Below are 18,682 nucleotides of genomic sequence, written 5' to 3'. Positions count from 1 at the left end.
GATGCCATTCAGCCATCTCATCCTCTGTCGTCCCTTCTCGTCCTGCCCCCAATCCCTCCCAGCATCAGAGTCTTTTCCAGTGAGTCAACTCTTCACATGAGGTGGCCAAAGTATTGGAGTTTCACCTTTACCATCAGTCCTTCCAATGAAGACCCAGGACTGATCTCCTTTAGAATGGACTGGTTGGATCTCCTTGCAGTCCAAGGGACCCTCAAGAGTCTTCTCCAACACCACAGTTCAAAAGCATCAATTCTTCGGCACTCAGCCTTCTTCACAGTCCAACTGTCACATCCATACATGACCACGGGAAAAACCATAGCCTTGATTGGACGGACCTTTGTTGGCAAAGTAATGTCTCTGCTTTTCAATATGCTATCTAGGTTGGTCACAACTTTCCTTCCAAGGAGTAAGCGTCTTTTAATTTCATGGCTGCAGTCACCATCTACAGTGATTTTGGAGCCCCCAAAAATAAAGTCTGACACTGTTTGCACTGTTTCCCCATCTATTTCCCATGAAGTGATGGGACTGGATGCCGTGATCTTCGTTTTCTGAATGTTGAGCTTTAAGCCAACTTTTTCACTCTCCTCTTTCACTTTCATCAAGAGGCTTTTTAGTTCTCTTCACTTTCTGCCATGAGGGTGGTGTCATCTGCATATCTGAGGTTATTGATATTTCTCCTGGCAATCTTGATTCCAGCTTGTGCTTCTTCCAGCCCAGCATTTCTCATGATGTACTCTGCATTGAAGTTAAATAAGCAGGGTGACAATATACAGCCTTGACGTACTCCTTTTCATATTTGAAACCAGTCAGTTGTTCCATGTCCAATTCTAACTGTGGCTTCTTGACCTGCATACAAGTTTCTCAAGAGGCAGGTCAGGTGGTCTGGTATTCCCATCTCTCTGAGAATTTTCCACAGTTTCTTGTGATCCACACAGTCAAAGGCTTTAGCACAGTCAACAAAGCAGAAATAGATGTTCTTCTGGAACTCTCTTGCTTTTTCCATGATCCACCAGATGTTGGCAATTTGATCTCTGGTTTCTCTGCCTTTTCTAAAACCAGCTTTAACATCTAGAAGTTCATGGTTCACATATTGCTGAAGCCTGGCTTGGAGAATTTTGAACATTACTTTACTAACGTGTGAGATGAGTGCAATTGTGCGGTAGTTTGAGCATTCTTTGGCATTGCCTTTCTTTGGGATTGGAATGAAAACGGACCTTTTCCAGTCCTGTGGCCACTGCTGAGTTTTCCAAATTTGCTGGCATATGGAGTGCAGCACTTTCACAGCATCATCTTTCAGGATTTGAAATAGCTCCACTGGAATGCCATCACCTCCACTAGCTTTGTTCGTAGTGATGCTTCCTAAGGCCCACTTGACTTCACATTCCAGATGTCTGGCTCTAGGTGAGTGATCACACCATCGTGATTATCTGGGTCGTGAAGATGTTTTTTGGACAGTTCTTCTGTGTATTCATGCCACCTCTCCTTAAAATCTTCTGCTTCTGTTAGTTTAGTTCAGTTCAGTTCAGTCACTCAGTTGTGTCCGACTCTTTGCGAACCCATGAATCGCAGCACGCCAGGCCTCCCTGTCCATCACCAACTCCCAGAGTTCACTCAGACTCATGTCCATCGAGTCCGTGATGCCATCCAGCCATCTCATCCTCGGTCATCCCTTTCTCCTCCTGCCCCTAATCCCTCCCAGCATCAGAGTCTTTTCCAATGAGTCAGCTGTTCGCATGAGGTGGCCAAAGTACTGGAGTTTCAGCTTTAGCATCATTCCTTCCAAAGAAATCCCATGGTTGATCTCCTTCAGAATGGACTGGTTGGATCTCCTTGCAGTCCAAGGGACTCTCAAGAGTCTTCTCCAACACCACAGTTCAAAAGCATCAATTCTTCGGCACTCAGCCTTCTTCACAGTCCAACTGTCACATCCATACATGACCACAGCAAAAACCATAGCCTTGACTACATGGACCTTAGTTGGCAAAGTAACGTCTCTGCTTTTGAATATACTATCTAGGTTGGTCATAACTTTTCTTCCAAGGAGTAAGCGTCTTTTAATTTCCTGGCTGCAGTCACCATCTGCAGTGATTTTGGATTCCAAAAACATAAAGTCTGACAGTGTTTCTCTATCTATTTCCCATGAAGTGATAGGACCGGATGCCATGATCTTTGTTTTCTGAATGTTGAGCTTTAAGCTTCTGTTAAGTCCATACCATTTCTGTCCTTTATCGAGCCCATCTTTGCATGAAATGATGCAAAATATTTTATTATTAAAATGTAAATAAAAACCAATTAACAAATACACAGTATTTTATTGTTGAAAACTGAAAGAAGTGACCTTTTTCAAGAGTGCCAGCGACATGAAAGACAAACAGAAACTGAAATTCCGGATTAACGGAGACTAAGGACGGATGAGAACTAAATGTAATATACGGTCCTGGAATAGATCCTGCCCTGGATGGAAAATACAATTATAAAGGACATAATCGGGTCAATTGAAAAAATCAGGGTATGGAAGTTGGTTTTGATAAAAAGTATTGTATCAGTGTGCAATTTCCTGAGGTTGACAGTTACACTGAGGATATTCTTGTTTTTAGGAAACACACAGTGAAACATCAAGGGGTAAAGAGGCATGCTGTCTGAAAACTATTATAGTGGCTCAGAAAAATAAATAAGGATATGTGTGTTGGGGGGAGAGAGAGAAAGGGGGAAAATGAATGTGTCAAAGTGCTGCGTGGTGGTTGAATCTGGATAAAGGATGTATTTTCTTTCTTTTTTTTTAAGATGTGTTTGTTTATTTTTTGGCAGTGGTGGGTCCTCGTTGCTGCATGCGGGCTTTCTCTGCTTGTGGTGAGAGAGGCTGCGCTCTGCTGTCACGCCCTGGCTTCTCGCAGCTGTGGCTTCTCGCTGCAGAGCACAGGCTCCAGGCCGGGGGCTTTAGCAGCTGCAGCTCACGGGCTCCGTCACTGTGGTTCATTGACTTAGTTGCTCCACGGCACGTGGGGTCTTCCCGGGCCAGGAATCGAACTGGTGTCCCTTGCATTGCAAACTGTATTCTTATCCACTGGACCACCAGGGATGCCTCTGCCTTCTTTTGTAATGGGTGCTCTCCCTGCTCCAGTCTAAGTGCAAGCCCTCAATTAGGGTGAAAGTGGCTTTATCAGAAGCCAAGGAAGCCTGAGTCTCAGAGACCTTTACTTGCCTGGCCCCTGTCAGTGCTGGGGGTTGGGGGGGCTTCTAGGGATTGTCAATGTTTGAGGTGAAGATTGTGACCATATATACGTATATTTGCATGTGAGCCTTGCAAGTGAATTAAAGCGTATGGTTCTCAAAGTGGTGGTAGACTCTGTCTCAGACACCTTGACTTGTCAAAATTGAATGTTGTCAAAATAGAATGTCCCTGGCTTCTAGCTGGTGGACTCCAGAGATTCAGCTGAACGCTCTGTGATACACAGGACAGCCCCCTACAACAGCAGATCATCTGGCCCAAGGTGTCAGTCTTGTATAGACTGAGAATTCCCGGCTTCGAGAAATCTCGGGAGAAAGATTCACGCACCTTTGAAGTGCTGCTGATTTGCTACGATGTCGCTTCCCACGCTAAGTATTCATTTCCGTACCTGACTTTGAATTCTTTTTCTCAGAAGAAGGCTCTTGGGATTCCATGAGCACAGGCCCCACAGAATCTGGACTAGCCCTGCACTCAGACACTGAGCTCATTCTTCCCCACTGTAGTTGCTTCTGTAGTTTCCCTTCTCTCCTGGGTCAAATCCATCAATATAGACATGTTTTAAGATCTCTCACTTTACAAAACAAAACCCTTTCCTTGACCCCTCCGTAAGAGTCGGCCTCCACCCTAATTCTCTGCTCTCTTTGTATAGCACAGCCCCTCTAAAGAGCTACCTATGTTCACCACCTCCAGTCCCTCACCTTCCTTCTCTCTTGAATCCCCTGCTGCCAAGCTCTCAAGCACCCACCCCCCAACCTCCCAGCAATGCACTAAAATCTCATTGTTAGTGTTCCTGTTGACCTCCATCTTGCCAAATTTCAATGACCAATTCTCCGTCTTCATTTCCTGGGCCCTTGTATTTTATGTAACATAGCTAGTCACTCCTTCCTGCTGGGGACATCTTTATGCTAAGACAACACGCTCTCCTGAGTCTTATAGGCAACTCTTAATCACTGGCCTCTCCTGCGTCCCCCCTGCTTCTTGACCTCTAAATGTTAGCAGGCACTCCAGCACACCCCTCAGCTTCTCACTCCTACAGGGATTTCACCCAGTGCCCTGGTTTTAAATGCCAGCCCCAACCTCATAAATGCGTCTGCTTGAATGGCTAATGGGAATCTCAAATATTGCATGTCTGGAACGGAACTCATTATGCCCTCCGCCTGCTCCTCCCACACCGATGGCCATGTGTGCCCTATTACCCAGGCCCAAACCCTTGGAGTTATCCTTGACTAGTTCTGTCTCCCATATCCACATCCAAATGGTCAGCATATCCTGAGCTGGTATATTTTGAGAATATACCTTGAAAATCTATACATACCTTGAAATATGTCCACTTTGAAAATATATCCGTTATTCAAAAATGTTTCAGCACCCTCAGTTGACCTCCGAGTTCAAGCTAGCATCATCCTTTACCTGAGAGATGCCATTGCCTCAAGACTGGTCTCTGCTTCTCTTCTTCATCCCCACCAATTCCATTCTCCATGTAACCGCTGAAATTATCATTTAAAATAAGAATCAGATCCTGCCACCCCCAGTGACGTTTCCAGGGCACCAAGAATGCACCCAACATCCTCTCCATTTCCTGTCACCCCCTCTCCCGTTCCCTCTGTCCCCCCTCCTCTTCTTCGGGCACCCCAAGCTTCCCCCCGCCCCCAGCTCATGTCTATGTAGGGCCTCCCTTGTGGCTCAGCTGGTAAAGAATCCACCTGCAATGAGGGAGACCTGGGTTCGATCCCTGGGTTGGGAGGATCCCCTGGAGAAGGGAAAGCGTTCTGGCCTGGAGAGTTCCATGGACTTTTCAGTCCACGGGGTTGCCAAGAGTCGGACGCGGCTAAGCAACTTTCACTTTCTTCTCTGTGTGGGGAGCACACGCCTCCCAGAGGCTATGTGTCTGGTTTCATGTCTACGCCCAGGTCTCTCAAATCCACTTTGTTCATGCAGGTGTTCTCAAGGTATAATGCGTGTATAATATCACACATGGAATGCTTCAGTTGTTTTCAATTCTTTATCCCCAGCCCCTAAAACAAGAAACAGTGGCTCCTTTGAACAAGCCGTGTGCAGATGCATGCTAGTTATCATCCTGCCTTTTCCCCACCTCCTGTTGATTCTAGCTTCACTGTGGGGTCATGCAGCACAGGGTTCTTCTTCTATTCTGTGAGAGCCTTTAGAGAAGGGAAACCACCAGAATAGAAGGAGAAAGCTTCCTTATCCAAACTGAAGACAGAGATGGTGATGGTGAGGACGATGTTTGTCATGGGGAGGAGGAGTTTGTAGGTGATTGCCTCTGTTTATGGAGTCATTTGGGCTTCCCTTGTGGCTCAGCTGGTAAAGAATCCACCTGCAATGCGGAGACCTGGATTCAATCCCTGGGTTGGGAAGATCTCCTGGAGAAGGGAAGGTATTCTGGCCTGGAGAATTCTGTGGACTATGTAGTCCATGGGGTTGCAAAGTCAGACACGACTGAGTGACTTTTACTTTCACATTTCATGGAGTCATTTATTTATATGTCACGCTCTGTGCTAAGAATTTGCAAACCATTATTCCATTTATTGTTCTTAGTAGCTCTGTGAGCTCTTTATACTCATTTTCCAGATAAAGAAAAGGACTGGCTTGGAGAATTGCAACTTGCCTGAGTTTACAAAGCAAACAAGCATCAAGGTGATTTGATTACCAAATTTTTGTTGCTTAGTCCCTAGGTTGTGTCTGACTCTTCAACCCCATGGGCTGCAGCATGCCAGGCGTCCCTGTCCTTCACTGTTTCCTGGACTTTCCTCAAACACATGTCCATTGAGTCAGTGATGCCATCCAACTGTATCATCCTCTGTGACCTTCTCCTCCTCCTGCTTTCAGTCCTCCCCCAGCATCAGGGTCTTTTCCAGTGAGTCAGCTCTTTGTATTAGGAGCTCCAGTATTGGATTTTCAGCTTTAACATCTATTAGATTACCCCCACCCTAATCTACTTAACTCTGAAGTTCTTTTTTTTTTTGTCTTGTCCTATATCCTTTCATCTCTCTTTCCTGTTTTCAAAGTGTTGAGTCCAAGTTTATTAACCTAGAGACTTTCCTGGTGGCCCACGGGTTGGGACGCCTTGCTTCCACTACAAGCGGCATGGATTCGATCCCTCTGTCAGGGAACTAAGATCCTGCATGGCCAGAAAAAGGGGGCAGGCAAATTTATTAACTCACAGGATCTGAAGAAGCATTCAGATGAAGGTCCATCCAGCCCCATCTATTGTGTCCTTTCCCTCAACCCACACACCTCAGCCTCCGTGCCTTCATGGCTTAGAGGTTCCACAGCCAGAGGTCCCCTCCTCTCACAAGGGGGGAGGTTGGGGCTGATGCCATCAGCACTTGGCTGAGTTGAGTACTCAGGTCTGAGCATCTTTGGAGGCTGATCTAGTCTACTGTTGGGTGTGGTTGTCTCCAAACAGTGCCTCCCACAGCCATGTGGGTATCTGAGCAAGACAAGACCTCAGAGGTGCTGATGGGGGAGACCCAGGCCAGGGAGGGGGAGGCTTGCCGCAGCCTGCTCAGTCAGCTCCTGGCAGAGTTCAGCCTCGGCTCCGGGCCCACCTCCTCCCACAGCCCGGCATTTTTCTGTAGCACCTACCTCTGCACCTTGTGTCACCTCCCTCCTCCCGCCCCTCCATTCCCCACCATCTCCACCACATTCTGTTTTCTAGTTCAAACGGTAATGATCTTGCTCTTACATTGCTGCTTTCTGCCAAATAGATCCCCGCGCACAGTACAGGTGTGGGTAAAGGATATTACCCGCCATCCGTCTTTCTTAATCACACTCTGCTCCTGAAATGCAGCCACTTCTGGGGTGAAATATGGCCCTGATTTAGCCGCGTGTAACACCAGTGGGAAAGCCCATGAAGGCAGGCCTGTTTTTCCAGATGACGCACACTCCAAAACAGAGGTGGAAGATTTTCTGGGGTCTGGGCTTTGGGCGAGCTGTCACTGAGTGGAGACTGCCCAAAGACTTTCTATGGGGCTGCAGCTTGCTCTCTGGTGCAAGACCCAGACTAAAGGCTGAGGTGTCTTCTTGGCCCCAAAGAAAGCCCAGAACACAGGTAACCCCAACCTCCAGGCTGTAAGCTATAGCAAGAACGATGTGTTCATTACCCAGCTCTGTGACCACAGGCCAAAGGAAAAAGGAAGTGGTCCTTCCAAATTACCGAATCCATCACCTACTCTTGTGAAGCAGTCAATATATGCATACCCTGTATTGCAATTCACATTTCTCCACATCATGGCTGAGTGATCTTGGAAAAGTCTCTTAACCTCTCTGAGTTCTCAACTTTCTCATTTATGGAAAGGGAATCATAGTCCAGCTTAAAGGGTTATTCTGAGTGTTAGACAAGAAAATGCAAGCCATGCTTTTGGTAAAGAATACGTAAAAGTTGTTCAATAATTGTTAACACTTGTTACTGTATGCATGCTCAGTTGCTCAGTCATTTTGTGGCCCCATGGACTGTAGCCACCAAACTCCTCTCTCCGTGGAATTTTCCAGGCAAGAATACTGGAGTGAGTTGCCATTTCCTACTCCAGGGGATCTTCCCAACCCAGGGATTGAACTTGTGTCTCTTGCATTGCAGGCAGAGTCTCTGCCACTGCACCACCTGGGAAACCCACTTGTTACTATAAGTCAGTAAGATTAAAGAAGAAATGCTAATAGAGAAATAAGATAGAAAAAGACGAAGCAGAGACATTTTTAAGTTTATAGATGTTTTGTACTTATTGATCTAGTAATAATATAAGACTCTCAATTCAAGGTATTTTTAATCATACTGATCCTTTTCTCTCTCCACTTTCTGTCTTTCCAAGACTTCTCGCCTTGTTTTTCCTTGCTTTTCTAAAAAGGATTTCAAGCACCCCACTAACTGAATGATCTCACATAAGACCCTGTCCATTCTGATTCTGGGCTGGCACCTCTCCTTTGATCCATCCCAACCATGCTCCCTGAGAAACCACTGCGTGCCAGACTCTGGGGTGTAAAAATGAACAGGGTCCAAGCTGCATCTTCTAGAAGCTGCAGTCTAGGGTGTGGGGATGAGCAGACAGGCAGATCATCATTTATGAAGACGCTGGACTAGAGCAACAAGAATGTGAAGGATGGGGCTGCCCAGACACTGCGAGGAGGGGCAGGGGGTCCTCAGCTCACCAGAGGGAGACGAGAGGGAAGGGTCTGGAGGTCCCCATTCCCCACCTGCTTCAAACCAAGAGAGCAGCCCTGTTTTCTTCAGTTATCTATGCCCAGATCCCAGAAAAAGCATAATTTGAATAGAAGGTTTTGCTGCTATTTTTGTAAAACACTGAACAAAAATGTTCTTCTGGTCCCTTTCCGGGCTGCCAGGCTAGGATTCACTCCCAGATGTGTCTGCATCATGCATCATCCGCTTGGATCCTTACCACTTGTTATTGAGTTCACTCCTGGGGGGTCCTGGCTAGCTGTCTCCCAAGGGGTAGCCCTTGAGCACCATGGGGGTGGGGTCCCTGCCACTGCCCCTGCTTATCTCCAGCCTTCAGAGCAGAGCCAGCCACACAGGAGGTCTCTCCTTTATGTTGGCAGAAATCTGAGACTGAGCTGGGCAGTGGAGAACAGAAATCTGCTTTTTTCTGTGTGCCTATGATGGGCAGGGAGTAAAAAGCTGAAACAGATGAAAGAACACTCTAGAGACACAAATTTAGGTTCAAGGGCAGATAGTGTTTTCTGCCTGTCGCCTCAGGAAGACATGTGATTCCTAGACCTTTAAAGTTAAACATCCTGGGGGCTCGCTGGGTCCTATGTTCCTTTGCCCATGCCTCTGGGTGCTCTGGGCCTGTGAGTGTTGCGGGACCACCTACTTTTCTTCCAGGAAAGCTGAATTTGAGCCTTGTGTTCCAGGTTGTTATGAAGGCACAAATCTCCCAGGCTGCCCTATGAAACCTTTCGTAAGCCACAGTGGTGTAGAGTGAAGACGTGATCACCTTAGGACACATCTTGACAATTAACAGCGAGAGCACAGATGCTTAGGGGTGCAGTCCAGAGCGCGGGCATGCTGCGTGTAGTGCCGGCAAAGGAGCTCGGTGATGCCTGTCTCCTCACGGCTCCAGCTGCCTCCAGAAGGCTCCCTGCAAAACAAACACTGAACACTAACTTTGCCTTTTGCCTTTTGTGAAAGTGAAAATCCTCTGCGAATTTCTCATAGTTACTGAAAACAGGTACTAATGTGGGTCTTTCGTAAACACGAAGTGGCGTAAAGTGAACTTTAGAAAAGAGGGCGATACCTGTATACCTGTCAATTGAGTAGGATAAAGCACATTTAAAGAAATTTATTTACTTACTTATTCTTGGCTGCTCCAGGTCTTCACTGCTGTGCACAGGCTTTCTCGAGTTGTGGCCAGTGGGGCTACTCTAGCTGCGGTGTGCTGTAGGACACCTCGTGTGCTCTAGGCTTTGTATTGCGGCGGTTTCTCTCCTAGCAGACCACGGGCTCTAGGCACGTGGGTTTCAGTAGTAGCTGCAGCACAGGGGCTCAGCTTAGTTGCCCCAAGGTATGTGAGATCTTCCCAGACCAGGGACTGGACCCATGTCCCGTGCAGTGGCAGCTGGATTCTTAACCACTGGACCACTAGGAAAGTCCTAAAGCACATGACTATTGAGTGTCCTACTTGACTGTATAACTTTCTAAGGCTTAGTCTCATCATCCATCCTTGGGTTTCTAGTTGTCCTCCTGAATGTGAGGGCAGGCAATCTGCTTAGGAAGACAAGGCAAGCGCCTGAGTGGGAGGCCTGGGCTTGCACACCTGCGCTCACGCAGGGCTCCCTTCCACACCAGAGGAGGTGGTAGCACCCACGTGTAGGAGAGGAGAAAGACTGCGTGTTGGGGGGCATGGTGGGCCAGCCTGCATTCAGCACATGTCTCCTGCCGGGCGAGTTCACAGAGCGACCCCTACCCCCCGACCCCCCGTCTCCTTTTATATCCTGTGCATGTCTGGGTAAAGTGCTGAGTGTTGCGTGCCATCACAAATGCCCCTGTTGTATCACGCCGGCTCCTGCTGGTGGCTCCTCACAGCCCACAATGGGTTGTACATTTATTTCCGCTAGGACTTTTCAAGAAGAACATGCGCTCTGCTGTACAGGAACAATCTGCCTCTCCCACCTACCCACGCCCCCTCCCCCAGAAGGGAAGCCCAAAGATTAGCTCCCTGGGTGTTCTTTTCAGTCTCCTGAAATAGCCTGGGCTCCAGGGAAGGAAGCAGTGTTAGTAGGCTTCTTAGATGGGGAGGATTTCAAAAATCTGGGGGCTTTCTCCCCATTCTTTGCAAAAAGAGGGCATAGAGGGGCCTTTAGAGGGCTCAGGGGAGAGTTATTCTAGAGACGGTGCTGGAGGCATTTGGCTGGAGCCTCGAAAACTCTCTGCAAACACAGAGCTCTGACATTACCACCAAATGGAGTTCTGGAGCATGTCACAGAAAGGGATCGGAGGACTGAAAGATGCTTGTCACACGCCTGGATCTAGAGTTTATTTTTGTAATCCTGTTTGTTATGTGAATTTTTGAAGAGATGGAAGAGGCCCAGGCCTTTCTGCTGTAGAAAACAGATATAGATCCTACTCAACAGGAGAATTGATAACAGATAGCCCTTAGCACTTCAGCTATGCCAGACACTGTTCTGAGTGTCCTACGCATATCAATTGATGTCATCTCTGCAATTCCAATCCTCTGGGATAGGTGGTGCCATTATTCCCATTTTACAGATGAGGAAACTGAGGCCCAGAGGGCCTAAGTAAGTTGTTGGAGGTCCTGCAGCTGGGAAGTCACATAGCCGAGATTGGAGAGCAGGCAGTCTGGCCCCAGGATAAGGTCTCACCCACAAGATGGCCTGGACTCTTGGAAATGAGCAGCCTCACCCTCTGAGCGGTGTCAAAAGTAGATCTACAGTCCTATCTGTCACCTCTTAGTTATACCCCAAACTGTCAGGGTCCTAAGAAGAAATCATCACATGGCCTTTTAAGAGTATCTGCCCCTACAACACAGGCACCTCATGCAACCCTAGCCCCCTTTTTAAACATTAATTAATTTACTTATTTGGCTCTGACGGGTCTTAGCTGTGGTGCGTGGGGTCTTCCATCTTCGTTGAGGCAGGCGGGATCTTTAATTGCAGCATGTGGGATCTAGTTCCCTGACTGGGGCTCGAACCCAGGTCCCCTTCATTGGGAGAGGGGAGTCTTAGTCCCTGGGCCACCGGAGAAGTTTTCAACCTTAACCCTCTATGTTAAGGATCCTGGAGAGACACCTTTCCCCCTGTTATGCACACGAGTGTTAGGCCAGGTCCTGTGGCAGGCATGGTGCAGCAACCTCAGGAGAATCCCTGCTCCTGTCCTCCCCACGTGCAGGAGAAGGAGAGGGATGGACGGCACTCACCTTCTGATGTGATGCTGGCCGGGACGGTGCCTTGGGGCATGCAGCAGAAAACCCACCCATAAGAGGCCGAAGGGGGCTTCTAGATGCAAGTAATACCTAATTACTGAGACTCACACAATTAGCATTAGTGAAGCCAAAAGCAGAGGGTGGGATGGTAGTGAAGAGTGTTCCTGGCAGAGACCTGGAGGCAAGTGAGAGCCTGTCCTTTCTTGACCACCAGCTATGGCAGGGCCCTGTGAGCATGGGCACAGAGATGCCTGCCGAGTGAAAACAGAGACACTTGCCAGACTTCTTCCCTTTGGGCTCCAGACGTCTGCATGGAAGAAAAGGAAGATCAAACTAGGCTTGTGACTGTCACATACCACAGCCTGGTCTAAGCTTTCTGACTGTGCCATCTCATTTAATCCTTCTCACAAGGAACCTGAGGCCAGGGCAGGGAATTGATCCCCTGACCAGAAAGAGGAGGAGAGGGGCTCAGCATGGAGGTCGGACTGTTTCCAAGCCTGGATCTCACACACCAGTGTCCTGACATCAGACCTGCCGACAAGGAGTGATTGCAGTGCCACCAGGAAGGCCCTGGCGGTCGGGCTTCACTGTAGTCCTGGCGGTCTGGCTGGGGCAGCGCCATTCTCCTGGTCACTTATTTTGCTGATTACCCTACAGTTCGGCAAGGCTCAACAAGAGTGATTCAGCAGTTCAGTGCACATCCGCTAGACTGGCTTGTCTGGGCTAGAGAGGGTCCACTTTCAAGGTGGCACTCGAGTGGGCACCAGTGGCCAGCTCAGATGGGGCTGCAGGCTGAGAGCCCCGGGAACTTTCCAGCCGGGCCTCTCCGTGGGCTGACAAGGCTCCTGTACACTGTGGCGGTCCAGTCCCAAGAGAGGAGGGCACACAGGACGGCGTTTCGTGGCCGAGCCCAGGAAGTCCCAGAGCGCCACTTGCACTGTTTTCTGCTGGGGGAAGGAGTCATGTGCATCCAGCCATTTTCAAGGAAAAGAGGCAGAGACCCTAGCACCCAATGAAGGCCACTGTGTGAAGTCCATGTGGGACTGGAAATAGAGTTGTGGCGATCTTTGGAAAATATAGTCTATCACAAATATTTACTGTTTGCTAGGCACCTCTTTCTCTTGAGAGTCCCTTGGACTGCCAGGAGGCCAAACCAGTCAATACTAAAGAAAATCAGTCCTGAATATTCATTGGAACCACTGATGCTGAAGGTGAAGCTCCAATACTTGGGCCACCTGATGCAAAGAACTGGCTCATTGGAAAAGACCCCGATGCTGGGAAAGATTGAAGGTGGGAGGAGAAGGGGATGACAAAGGGTGAGATGGTTGGATGGTATCACCGACTCGATGGACATGAGTTTGAGTAAGCTCCAGGAAGGAGTTGGTGATGGACAGGGAAGCCTGGTGTGCTACAGTCCATGGGGTCGCAAAAGGTCAGACACAACTTAGCAACTGAACAATGACAACAAAGGCAAACTCTAGATGCCAAGTATACGTCAGCAAATAAAACAAAGATCCCTGCCACCGTGGACCTTCTATTCTAGCAGAGAGTGGTGACGGGGGATGGGGGGGTGCGGGGGAGGCAGATAATAGCATGATTAATACAAAAAATAATACTTTAGAGGTGATAAGTTCTGTTAAAGAAAGAGCAGGAGAAGGGCATCTGGAGTGTAGGGGGAGAGGTGCAATTTTATTTTATTTTTTAATTGAATTGAATTTTATTTTTGGCTGCATCATGCAGCTTATGGGACCAGGGATTGAATCTGGACCTTTGGCAATGAAAGTGCAGAGTCCTAACTCCCGGACCGCCAGAGAATTCCCTAGCTGGGTTTTGTTTTGTTTTGTTTTTTTTTGGCTGGCATGTGGAGTCTTAGTAGGAGGAACAATTTTAAATGAGATAATTAGGGATGTTTTCCCAAGAATATGTCATTTGAACAACAACAAAAAAAAATGAATAAAAAGAGAGAACCAGCATGCATATATCTGGGGAAGGCATTCCGAGAAGGAACCTCCAGTGCAAGGGTCCTGAGGCACAGAGTGTCTGGGGTTTTGGAAGAATGAAGTCAGTGTTCCTGAGCAGGGAAGTGGGGTAAATAGAAAGCGTTGAGATCAAAGAAGCAGTAAGTGGCCAGGTCATGGGACAACTTTCACTTTTACTCTGAAAGAAATGGGAAGCTACTGGAGGGCCAAGAAATAAAGAGAAACATGAGCCAACCTGAGTTTCAAAAAGAACGCTCTGCCCGCTTTGTCGAGAACACGCTGGGGGCGGGAGAATGGAGGTGAGGAGGACAGGCAGGATACTGCAGAAACCCAGGTGAGCGGTGATGGTGGCCCGGACGAGGGTGGTGGCGGGAGCGGCAGGGCAGAATGGCGTGGATTCAGGAACCATCTTGGAGTTCAGATCTCCTTGGAGTTTAGAGATTGGTGTCAAGAGTGGTTCCAGAACACCTTCTGCCCCGTGACACTGGCTAGTCTTTGCAAGGAAAGAAGGTGGGCTTCTTGTCTTGGCTCAGCCTGGGCCCGCTTCCTTAGGAAGTGATTCTTCCTAATTCTTTCAGATAATTTCACTTGTCTCTTTTCTGATCCCCCTCTGACATCCCAGGTCGGGTGTCCGACCCACTTCCCTTGGAATGGTAGTCCTCCTTGTACAGTGCTCTGGGACTGTGGTTTCTCTGTTTACATCAGTAGGGAGAGCACTGCCTTCATTTTCCCCCTTTGGAATATTTACAATGCACTTCCTGTGAAAAGTCCCGAAATAAAAGACCTTGTTTAACTTAGTTCACTTAGGCCACAGGACTGGGAAAGGTCAGTGTTCATTCCAATCCCTAAGAAAGGCCATGCCAAAGAATGCTCAAACTACCGCACAATTACACTCATCTCACACGCTAATACTTAAAATTCTCCAAGCCAAGCTTCAACAGTACGTGAACCATGAACTTCCAGATGTTCAAGGTGGATTTAGAAAAGGCAGAGGAACCAGAGATCAAACTGCCAACATCGGCTGGATCATCGAAAAAGCAAGAGAGTTCCAGAAAAACATCTATTTCTGCCTTATTGACTATGCCAAAGCCTTTGACTGTGTGGATCACAACAAACTGTGGGAAATTCTGAAAGAGATGAGAATACGAGACCATCTGACCTGCCTCTTGAGAAACCTGTATGCAGGTCAGGAAGCCACAGTTAGAACTGGACATGGAACAACAGACTGGTTCCAAATAGGAAAAGGAGTACGTCCTGGCTGTATATTGTCACCCTGTTTATTTAACTCACATGCAGAGTACAACATGTGAAACGCTGGACTGGACGAAGCAGAAGCTGGAATCAAGATTGCTGGGAGAAATATCAATAACCTCAGATATGCAGATGACACCATGCACCCTTATGGCAGAAAGCGATGAAGAACTAAAGAGCCTCTTGTTGAAAGTGAAAGAGGAGAGTGAAAAAGTTGGCTTAAAACTCAACATTCGGAAAACTGAGATCATGGCATCTAGCCGCATCACTTCATGGCAAATAGATGGGGAAACAGTGCAAACAGTGACAGACTTTACTTTTGGGGGCTCTAAAATCACTGCAGATGGTGATTGCAGCCATGAAATTAAAAGACGCTTGCTCCTTGGAAGAAAAGCTATGACCTACCTGTCTAGACTGCATATTCAAAAGCAGAGATACTACTTTGCCAACAAAGGTCCGTCAAGTCAAGGCTATGGTTTTTTCCAGTAGTCATGTATGGATGTGAGAGTTGGACTATAAAGAAAGCTTTATAAAGAGCAACGAAGAATTGATCCTTTTGAACTGTGGTGTTGGAGAAGACTCTTCAGAGTCCCTTGGATTGCAAGAAGATCAAACCAGTCAATCCTAAAGGAAATCAGTCCTGAATATTCATTGGAAGGACTGATGATGAAGATTAAGCTCCAATCCTTTGGCCATCTGATACAAAGAACTGACTCATTGGAAAAGACTCTGGTGTTGGGAAGGATTGAAGGCAGGAGGAGAAGGGGACGACAGAGGATGAGACAGTTGGATGGCATCACTGACTCAATGGACCTGAGTTTGAGCAAGCTCCGGGATTTGGTGATGGACAGGGAAGCCTGGCATGCTGCAGTCCATGGGGTCACAAAGAGTCAGACACGACTGAACGACTGAACTGAACTGAACTTAGTTCAGTGGATTGTCTCTCCAATATATTTGACTGCAGGAACTTTTTCCATTAGCATACTTCCTTGGAACAATTGGGCTGCACTTATTTCAGTGACCTTCTTCTGAGGAGATCATCAAAGCAGTCAGGTCCCAGTTATCCTCACAGTTATCCTGCCTTGACTGGTTTGGGAGGTTGCTCTGGCCTCTCTGGCCTCCTGCCTTCAGTCTCCTCACCGCTGACGTCCTGTGGATATTGCCCTCTGCTGGGACAGCGTGCTCCATCCACATCAGTGTCTGCACTGAGATGCCATGTGCAGGAGAGCTTAGTTAGGGACCAGCACGCCGAGATTGCCCGTGGCTCTCCCGTCTGCTCCACAGTCACTTATGGGCACTTATTCTATGCCTGGCATGATGCTGAGCAACTACAGGAGGCGGTGATAAATCCAAGCTGAGTCCTGCTCTCACGGTGATTCGGGTTCATGAATGACGGTCGTGTAAGGGGAGCTAACGTGAGAATCCTGTACGAATAATGCAGCTTTAAACACTTTAAAGAGTCCCCTTGCCGGAGCAGGAGTCGCAGGCGACAAGGGGTTGATCCCTGGGTCGGGAAGATCCCTGGAGAAGAAAATGGCAACCCAGTCCAGTATGCTTCCCAGGAGAATCCCATGGACAGAGGAGCCTGGTGGGCTCCACAGGGGGTCAAAAAGAGTCGGACACGACTGAGCACACACGCATGCCCGCACGTCTACACACACAAGCAGCTAGAGAGGGTTTGCTTGCTTCCAATGATAGCCACAGCCACCGTGCTTGACCTTGGACAACATTTTTCACACTTCTCTCATGGTTTCCAAGAAATCCAGAAAACAAAAAAAAAACAAAAACACTTTGTTTGATGTGGTAAGTAGTCATACTGCCTGGCAAGCCAGGAGCTAACCTAAGGCAAAGAAGCCCTAAAGAACAGAATAGAATCAGACTCCTGGTCCCTCACCCTGTAAATATTTTTCCCCTTCAACTTGCTTCCTGTGGAGGCTCATAACTTACCAGGCATGTGGGGGAGGCGAGAAAAGGAAGGAGAGAGGAGAGGGAGGAGGAGCAGGTGAGGACCACCTGGGCTGGTGGTGCGAGAGCTTTCCTACTGGAGAGCTCACCCTTGAGACTTTGTGATGGAAACCGTTCTGGAAACTTCTGGAGGCTCCTAGTCTCCCCGGATAGGGGCAGCCTTGAGGGGTTGCTTTGATGGCCAGATGTCCCATCTTCCTTCTCCACCTTCTTGTAGAATCAGCCAGTATGAATGGTGAGTCTCGCTCCTGCCTTGTCTGTATGCTAGGTCTCTTGCCTTAAAGAATGGGTCATTTTGCAGGACTCATTTTTTTTCCTCCTTTTCTCTGATTTGTGTTTTAACTTTCAACTTTCTGTTTCTTGAGGATTAAACCCAAGGAATACAGCCCAGGAAGATCTCTGAAAAAAATTTCTCTATATATAAATCATATAGGAACCATAGATCCTAGGGAGGCAGGAATATGATAAGAGAGAGTTGTATCAAAAAGCAGAGCCCCTGGAAAATGGTGACTGCCCCACTCACATTCTTGCACACTCACTGAGCCTCAGTTTCTTCATCCATGATGTGGAAATATGGATACTGAGGTCTCAGTGTTCCCATGAGGATTATCTGAAGACCTACATGGTCCCTGGTAATTAATGTTGCTCCCTTCAGCATCACGGTCATTGTTAGGGAGGGAGGCGGTATCCATAAAGACTGCATGCAGAGAATGACGTCAAGAAAAACAGGATGCAGACATGTGACCATTCTGAGAGAAGATAGAATTCGAGGTGGAGGACTAGCCTAGTGGAAACACCAAGTCCTGAAAGCCCAGAGCAAGCGCTTTTACAGAAGATGCCTTCCTGCCCAGACAGCTTCACCTGTGTGGACTTAACCCCGGCAGTTCAAGTCAAGGTCACTGAGTGACCCTCTGACTTTGGTCCCACCCACTGAGGTGGTTCTTGTGGGGCAGCCCCTCCTTAATACTCACTGATACCCAGGAAGTAAGGCAAAGGGCATGTTTCAGTTCAGCTTAAACCTTGCTCAGCTCAAACCCTGACTGGCACCATGGCAATTAGAAAGACTTTAAAAACCTCATTAATTCTGAACCCATTAAATCAAATTCTGACTCCATGGAGACTAGGCAGGAACTTCACCTTTTTACTTATTAAAGGATTGATTTTTTTTTTTTTTTAAGTGTAAGAAATATAGCAAGAAAAGGCATGTCCTGTTTTCCAGATCACAGGGAACAAATAGTATGTGAATGCTAGTGATGCCGCAGATGGGAAACTCTACAGGCTCCCGTACTGGTGCTAAGCTTTGTAAAGTCCATATCTTGTGTCCATTTTGTAACTGGGTGTCAGAGACTCTTAGCTGAGAAGTTCCCTGCTAGAATTACTAGGTCTGTTCCATTTTCCATATTCTTTCCCCATTATCACGTTGTCTGTGATAACAAGGCTGTGTACTAGACGTTTCTCGTTTTAAAATGCATGATTTGATTCTGCTTTTATAAATTGGAACAATATCACTAACGCTAAAACCACCCTGACTGTCCCACCCACATTCGCCATTGCTAGTCCCAGCCTTTCTTTTATTTCTGATTTTCTCTCCTCAAAATTAGCCACTCTTGTAAATGTGGTTTTAATCTTTCCAGGTCTTTCCAGCATAACTTTAAATGAGTTTGTTGTCACTTTTCAGTCCTTTAAAAATACTTTTTCCATATATGTCATCTGCCCAAAGGAAAGCTGTAACGTGTGCACGCTTTCTTAAATGGTGTCATACTATATTTAACATTCTGCATCTTGCTTTTTCCCTCAGAAATAGTTTTTGAGCTCTACCCGTGTGGACACATATAGATTCAGTC

At 47.5% G+C, this 18,682-nt stretch overlaps 1 protein-coding gene across 2 annotated transcripts in view; it reads left to right on the top strand.

The window, feature by feature from the left end:
* The window catches only part of ASTN2 (astrotactin 2), a 1,024,651-nt gene that overhangs the window by 558,057 nt on the left and 447,912 nt on the right, over positions 1 to 18,682 (top strand). The gene's annotated exons all lie outside the window — the stretch shown is intronic.

This window comes from Oryx dammah, unplaced genomic scaffold, assembly GCF_014754425.2.
Source record: "Oryx dammah isolate SB20612 unplaced genomic scaffold, SCBI_Odam_1.1 HiC_scaffold_1, whole genome shotgun sequence".
Taxonomy (NCBI): Eukaryota; Metazoa; Chordata; class Mammalia; order Artiodactyla; family Bovidae; genus Oryx; species Oryx dammah.
This window is presented reverse-complemented; position numbering and strand designations above follow the sequence as displayed.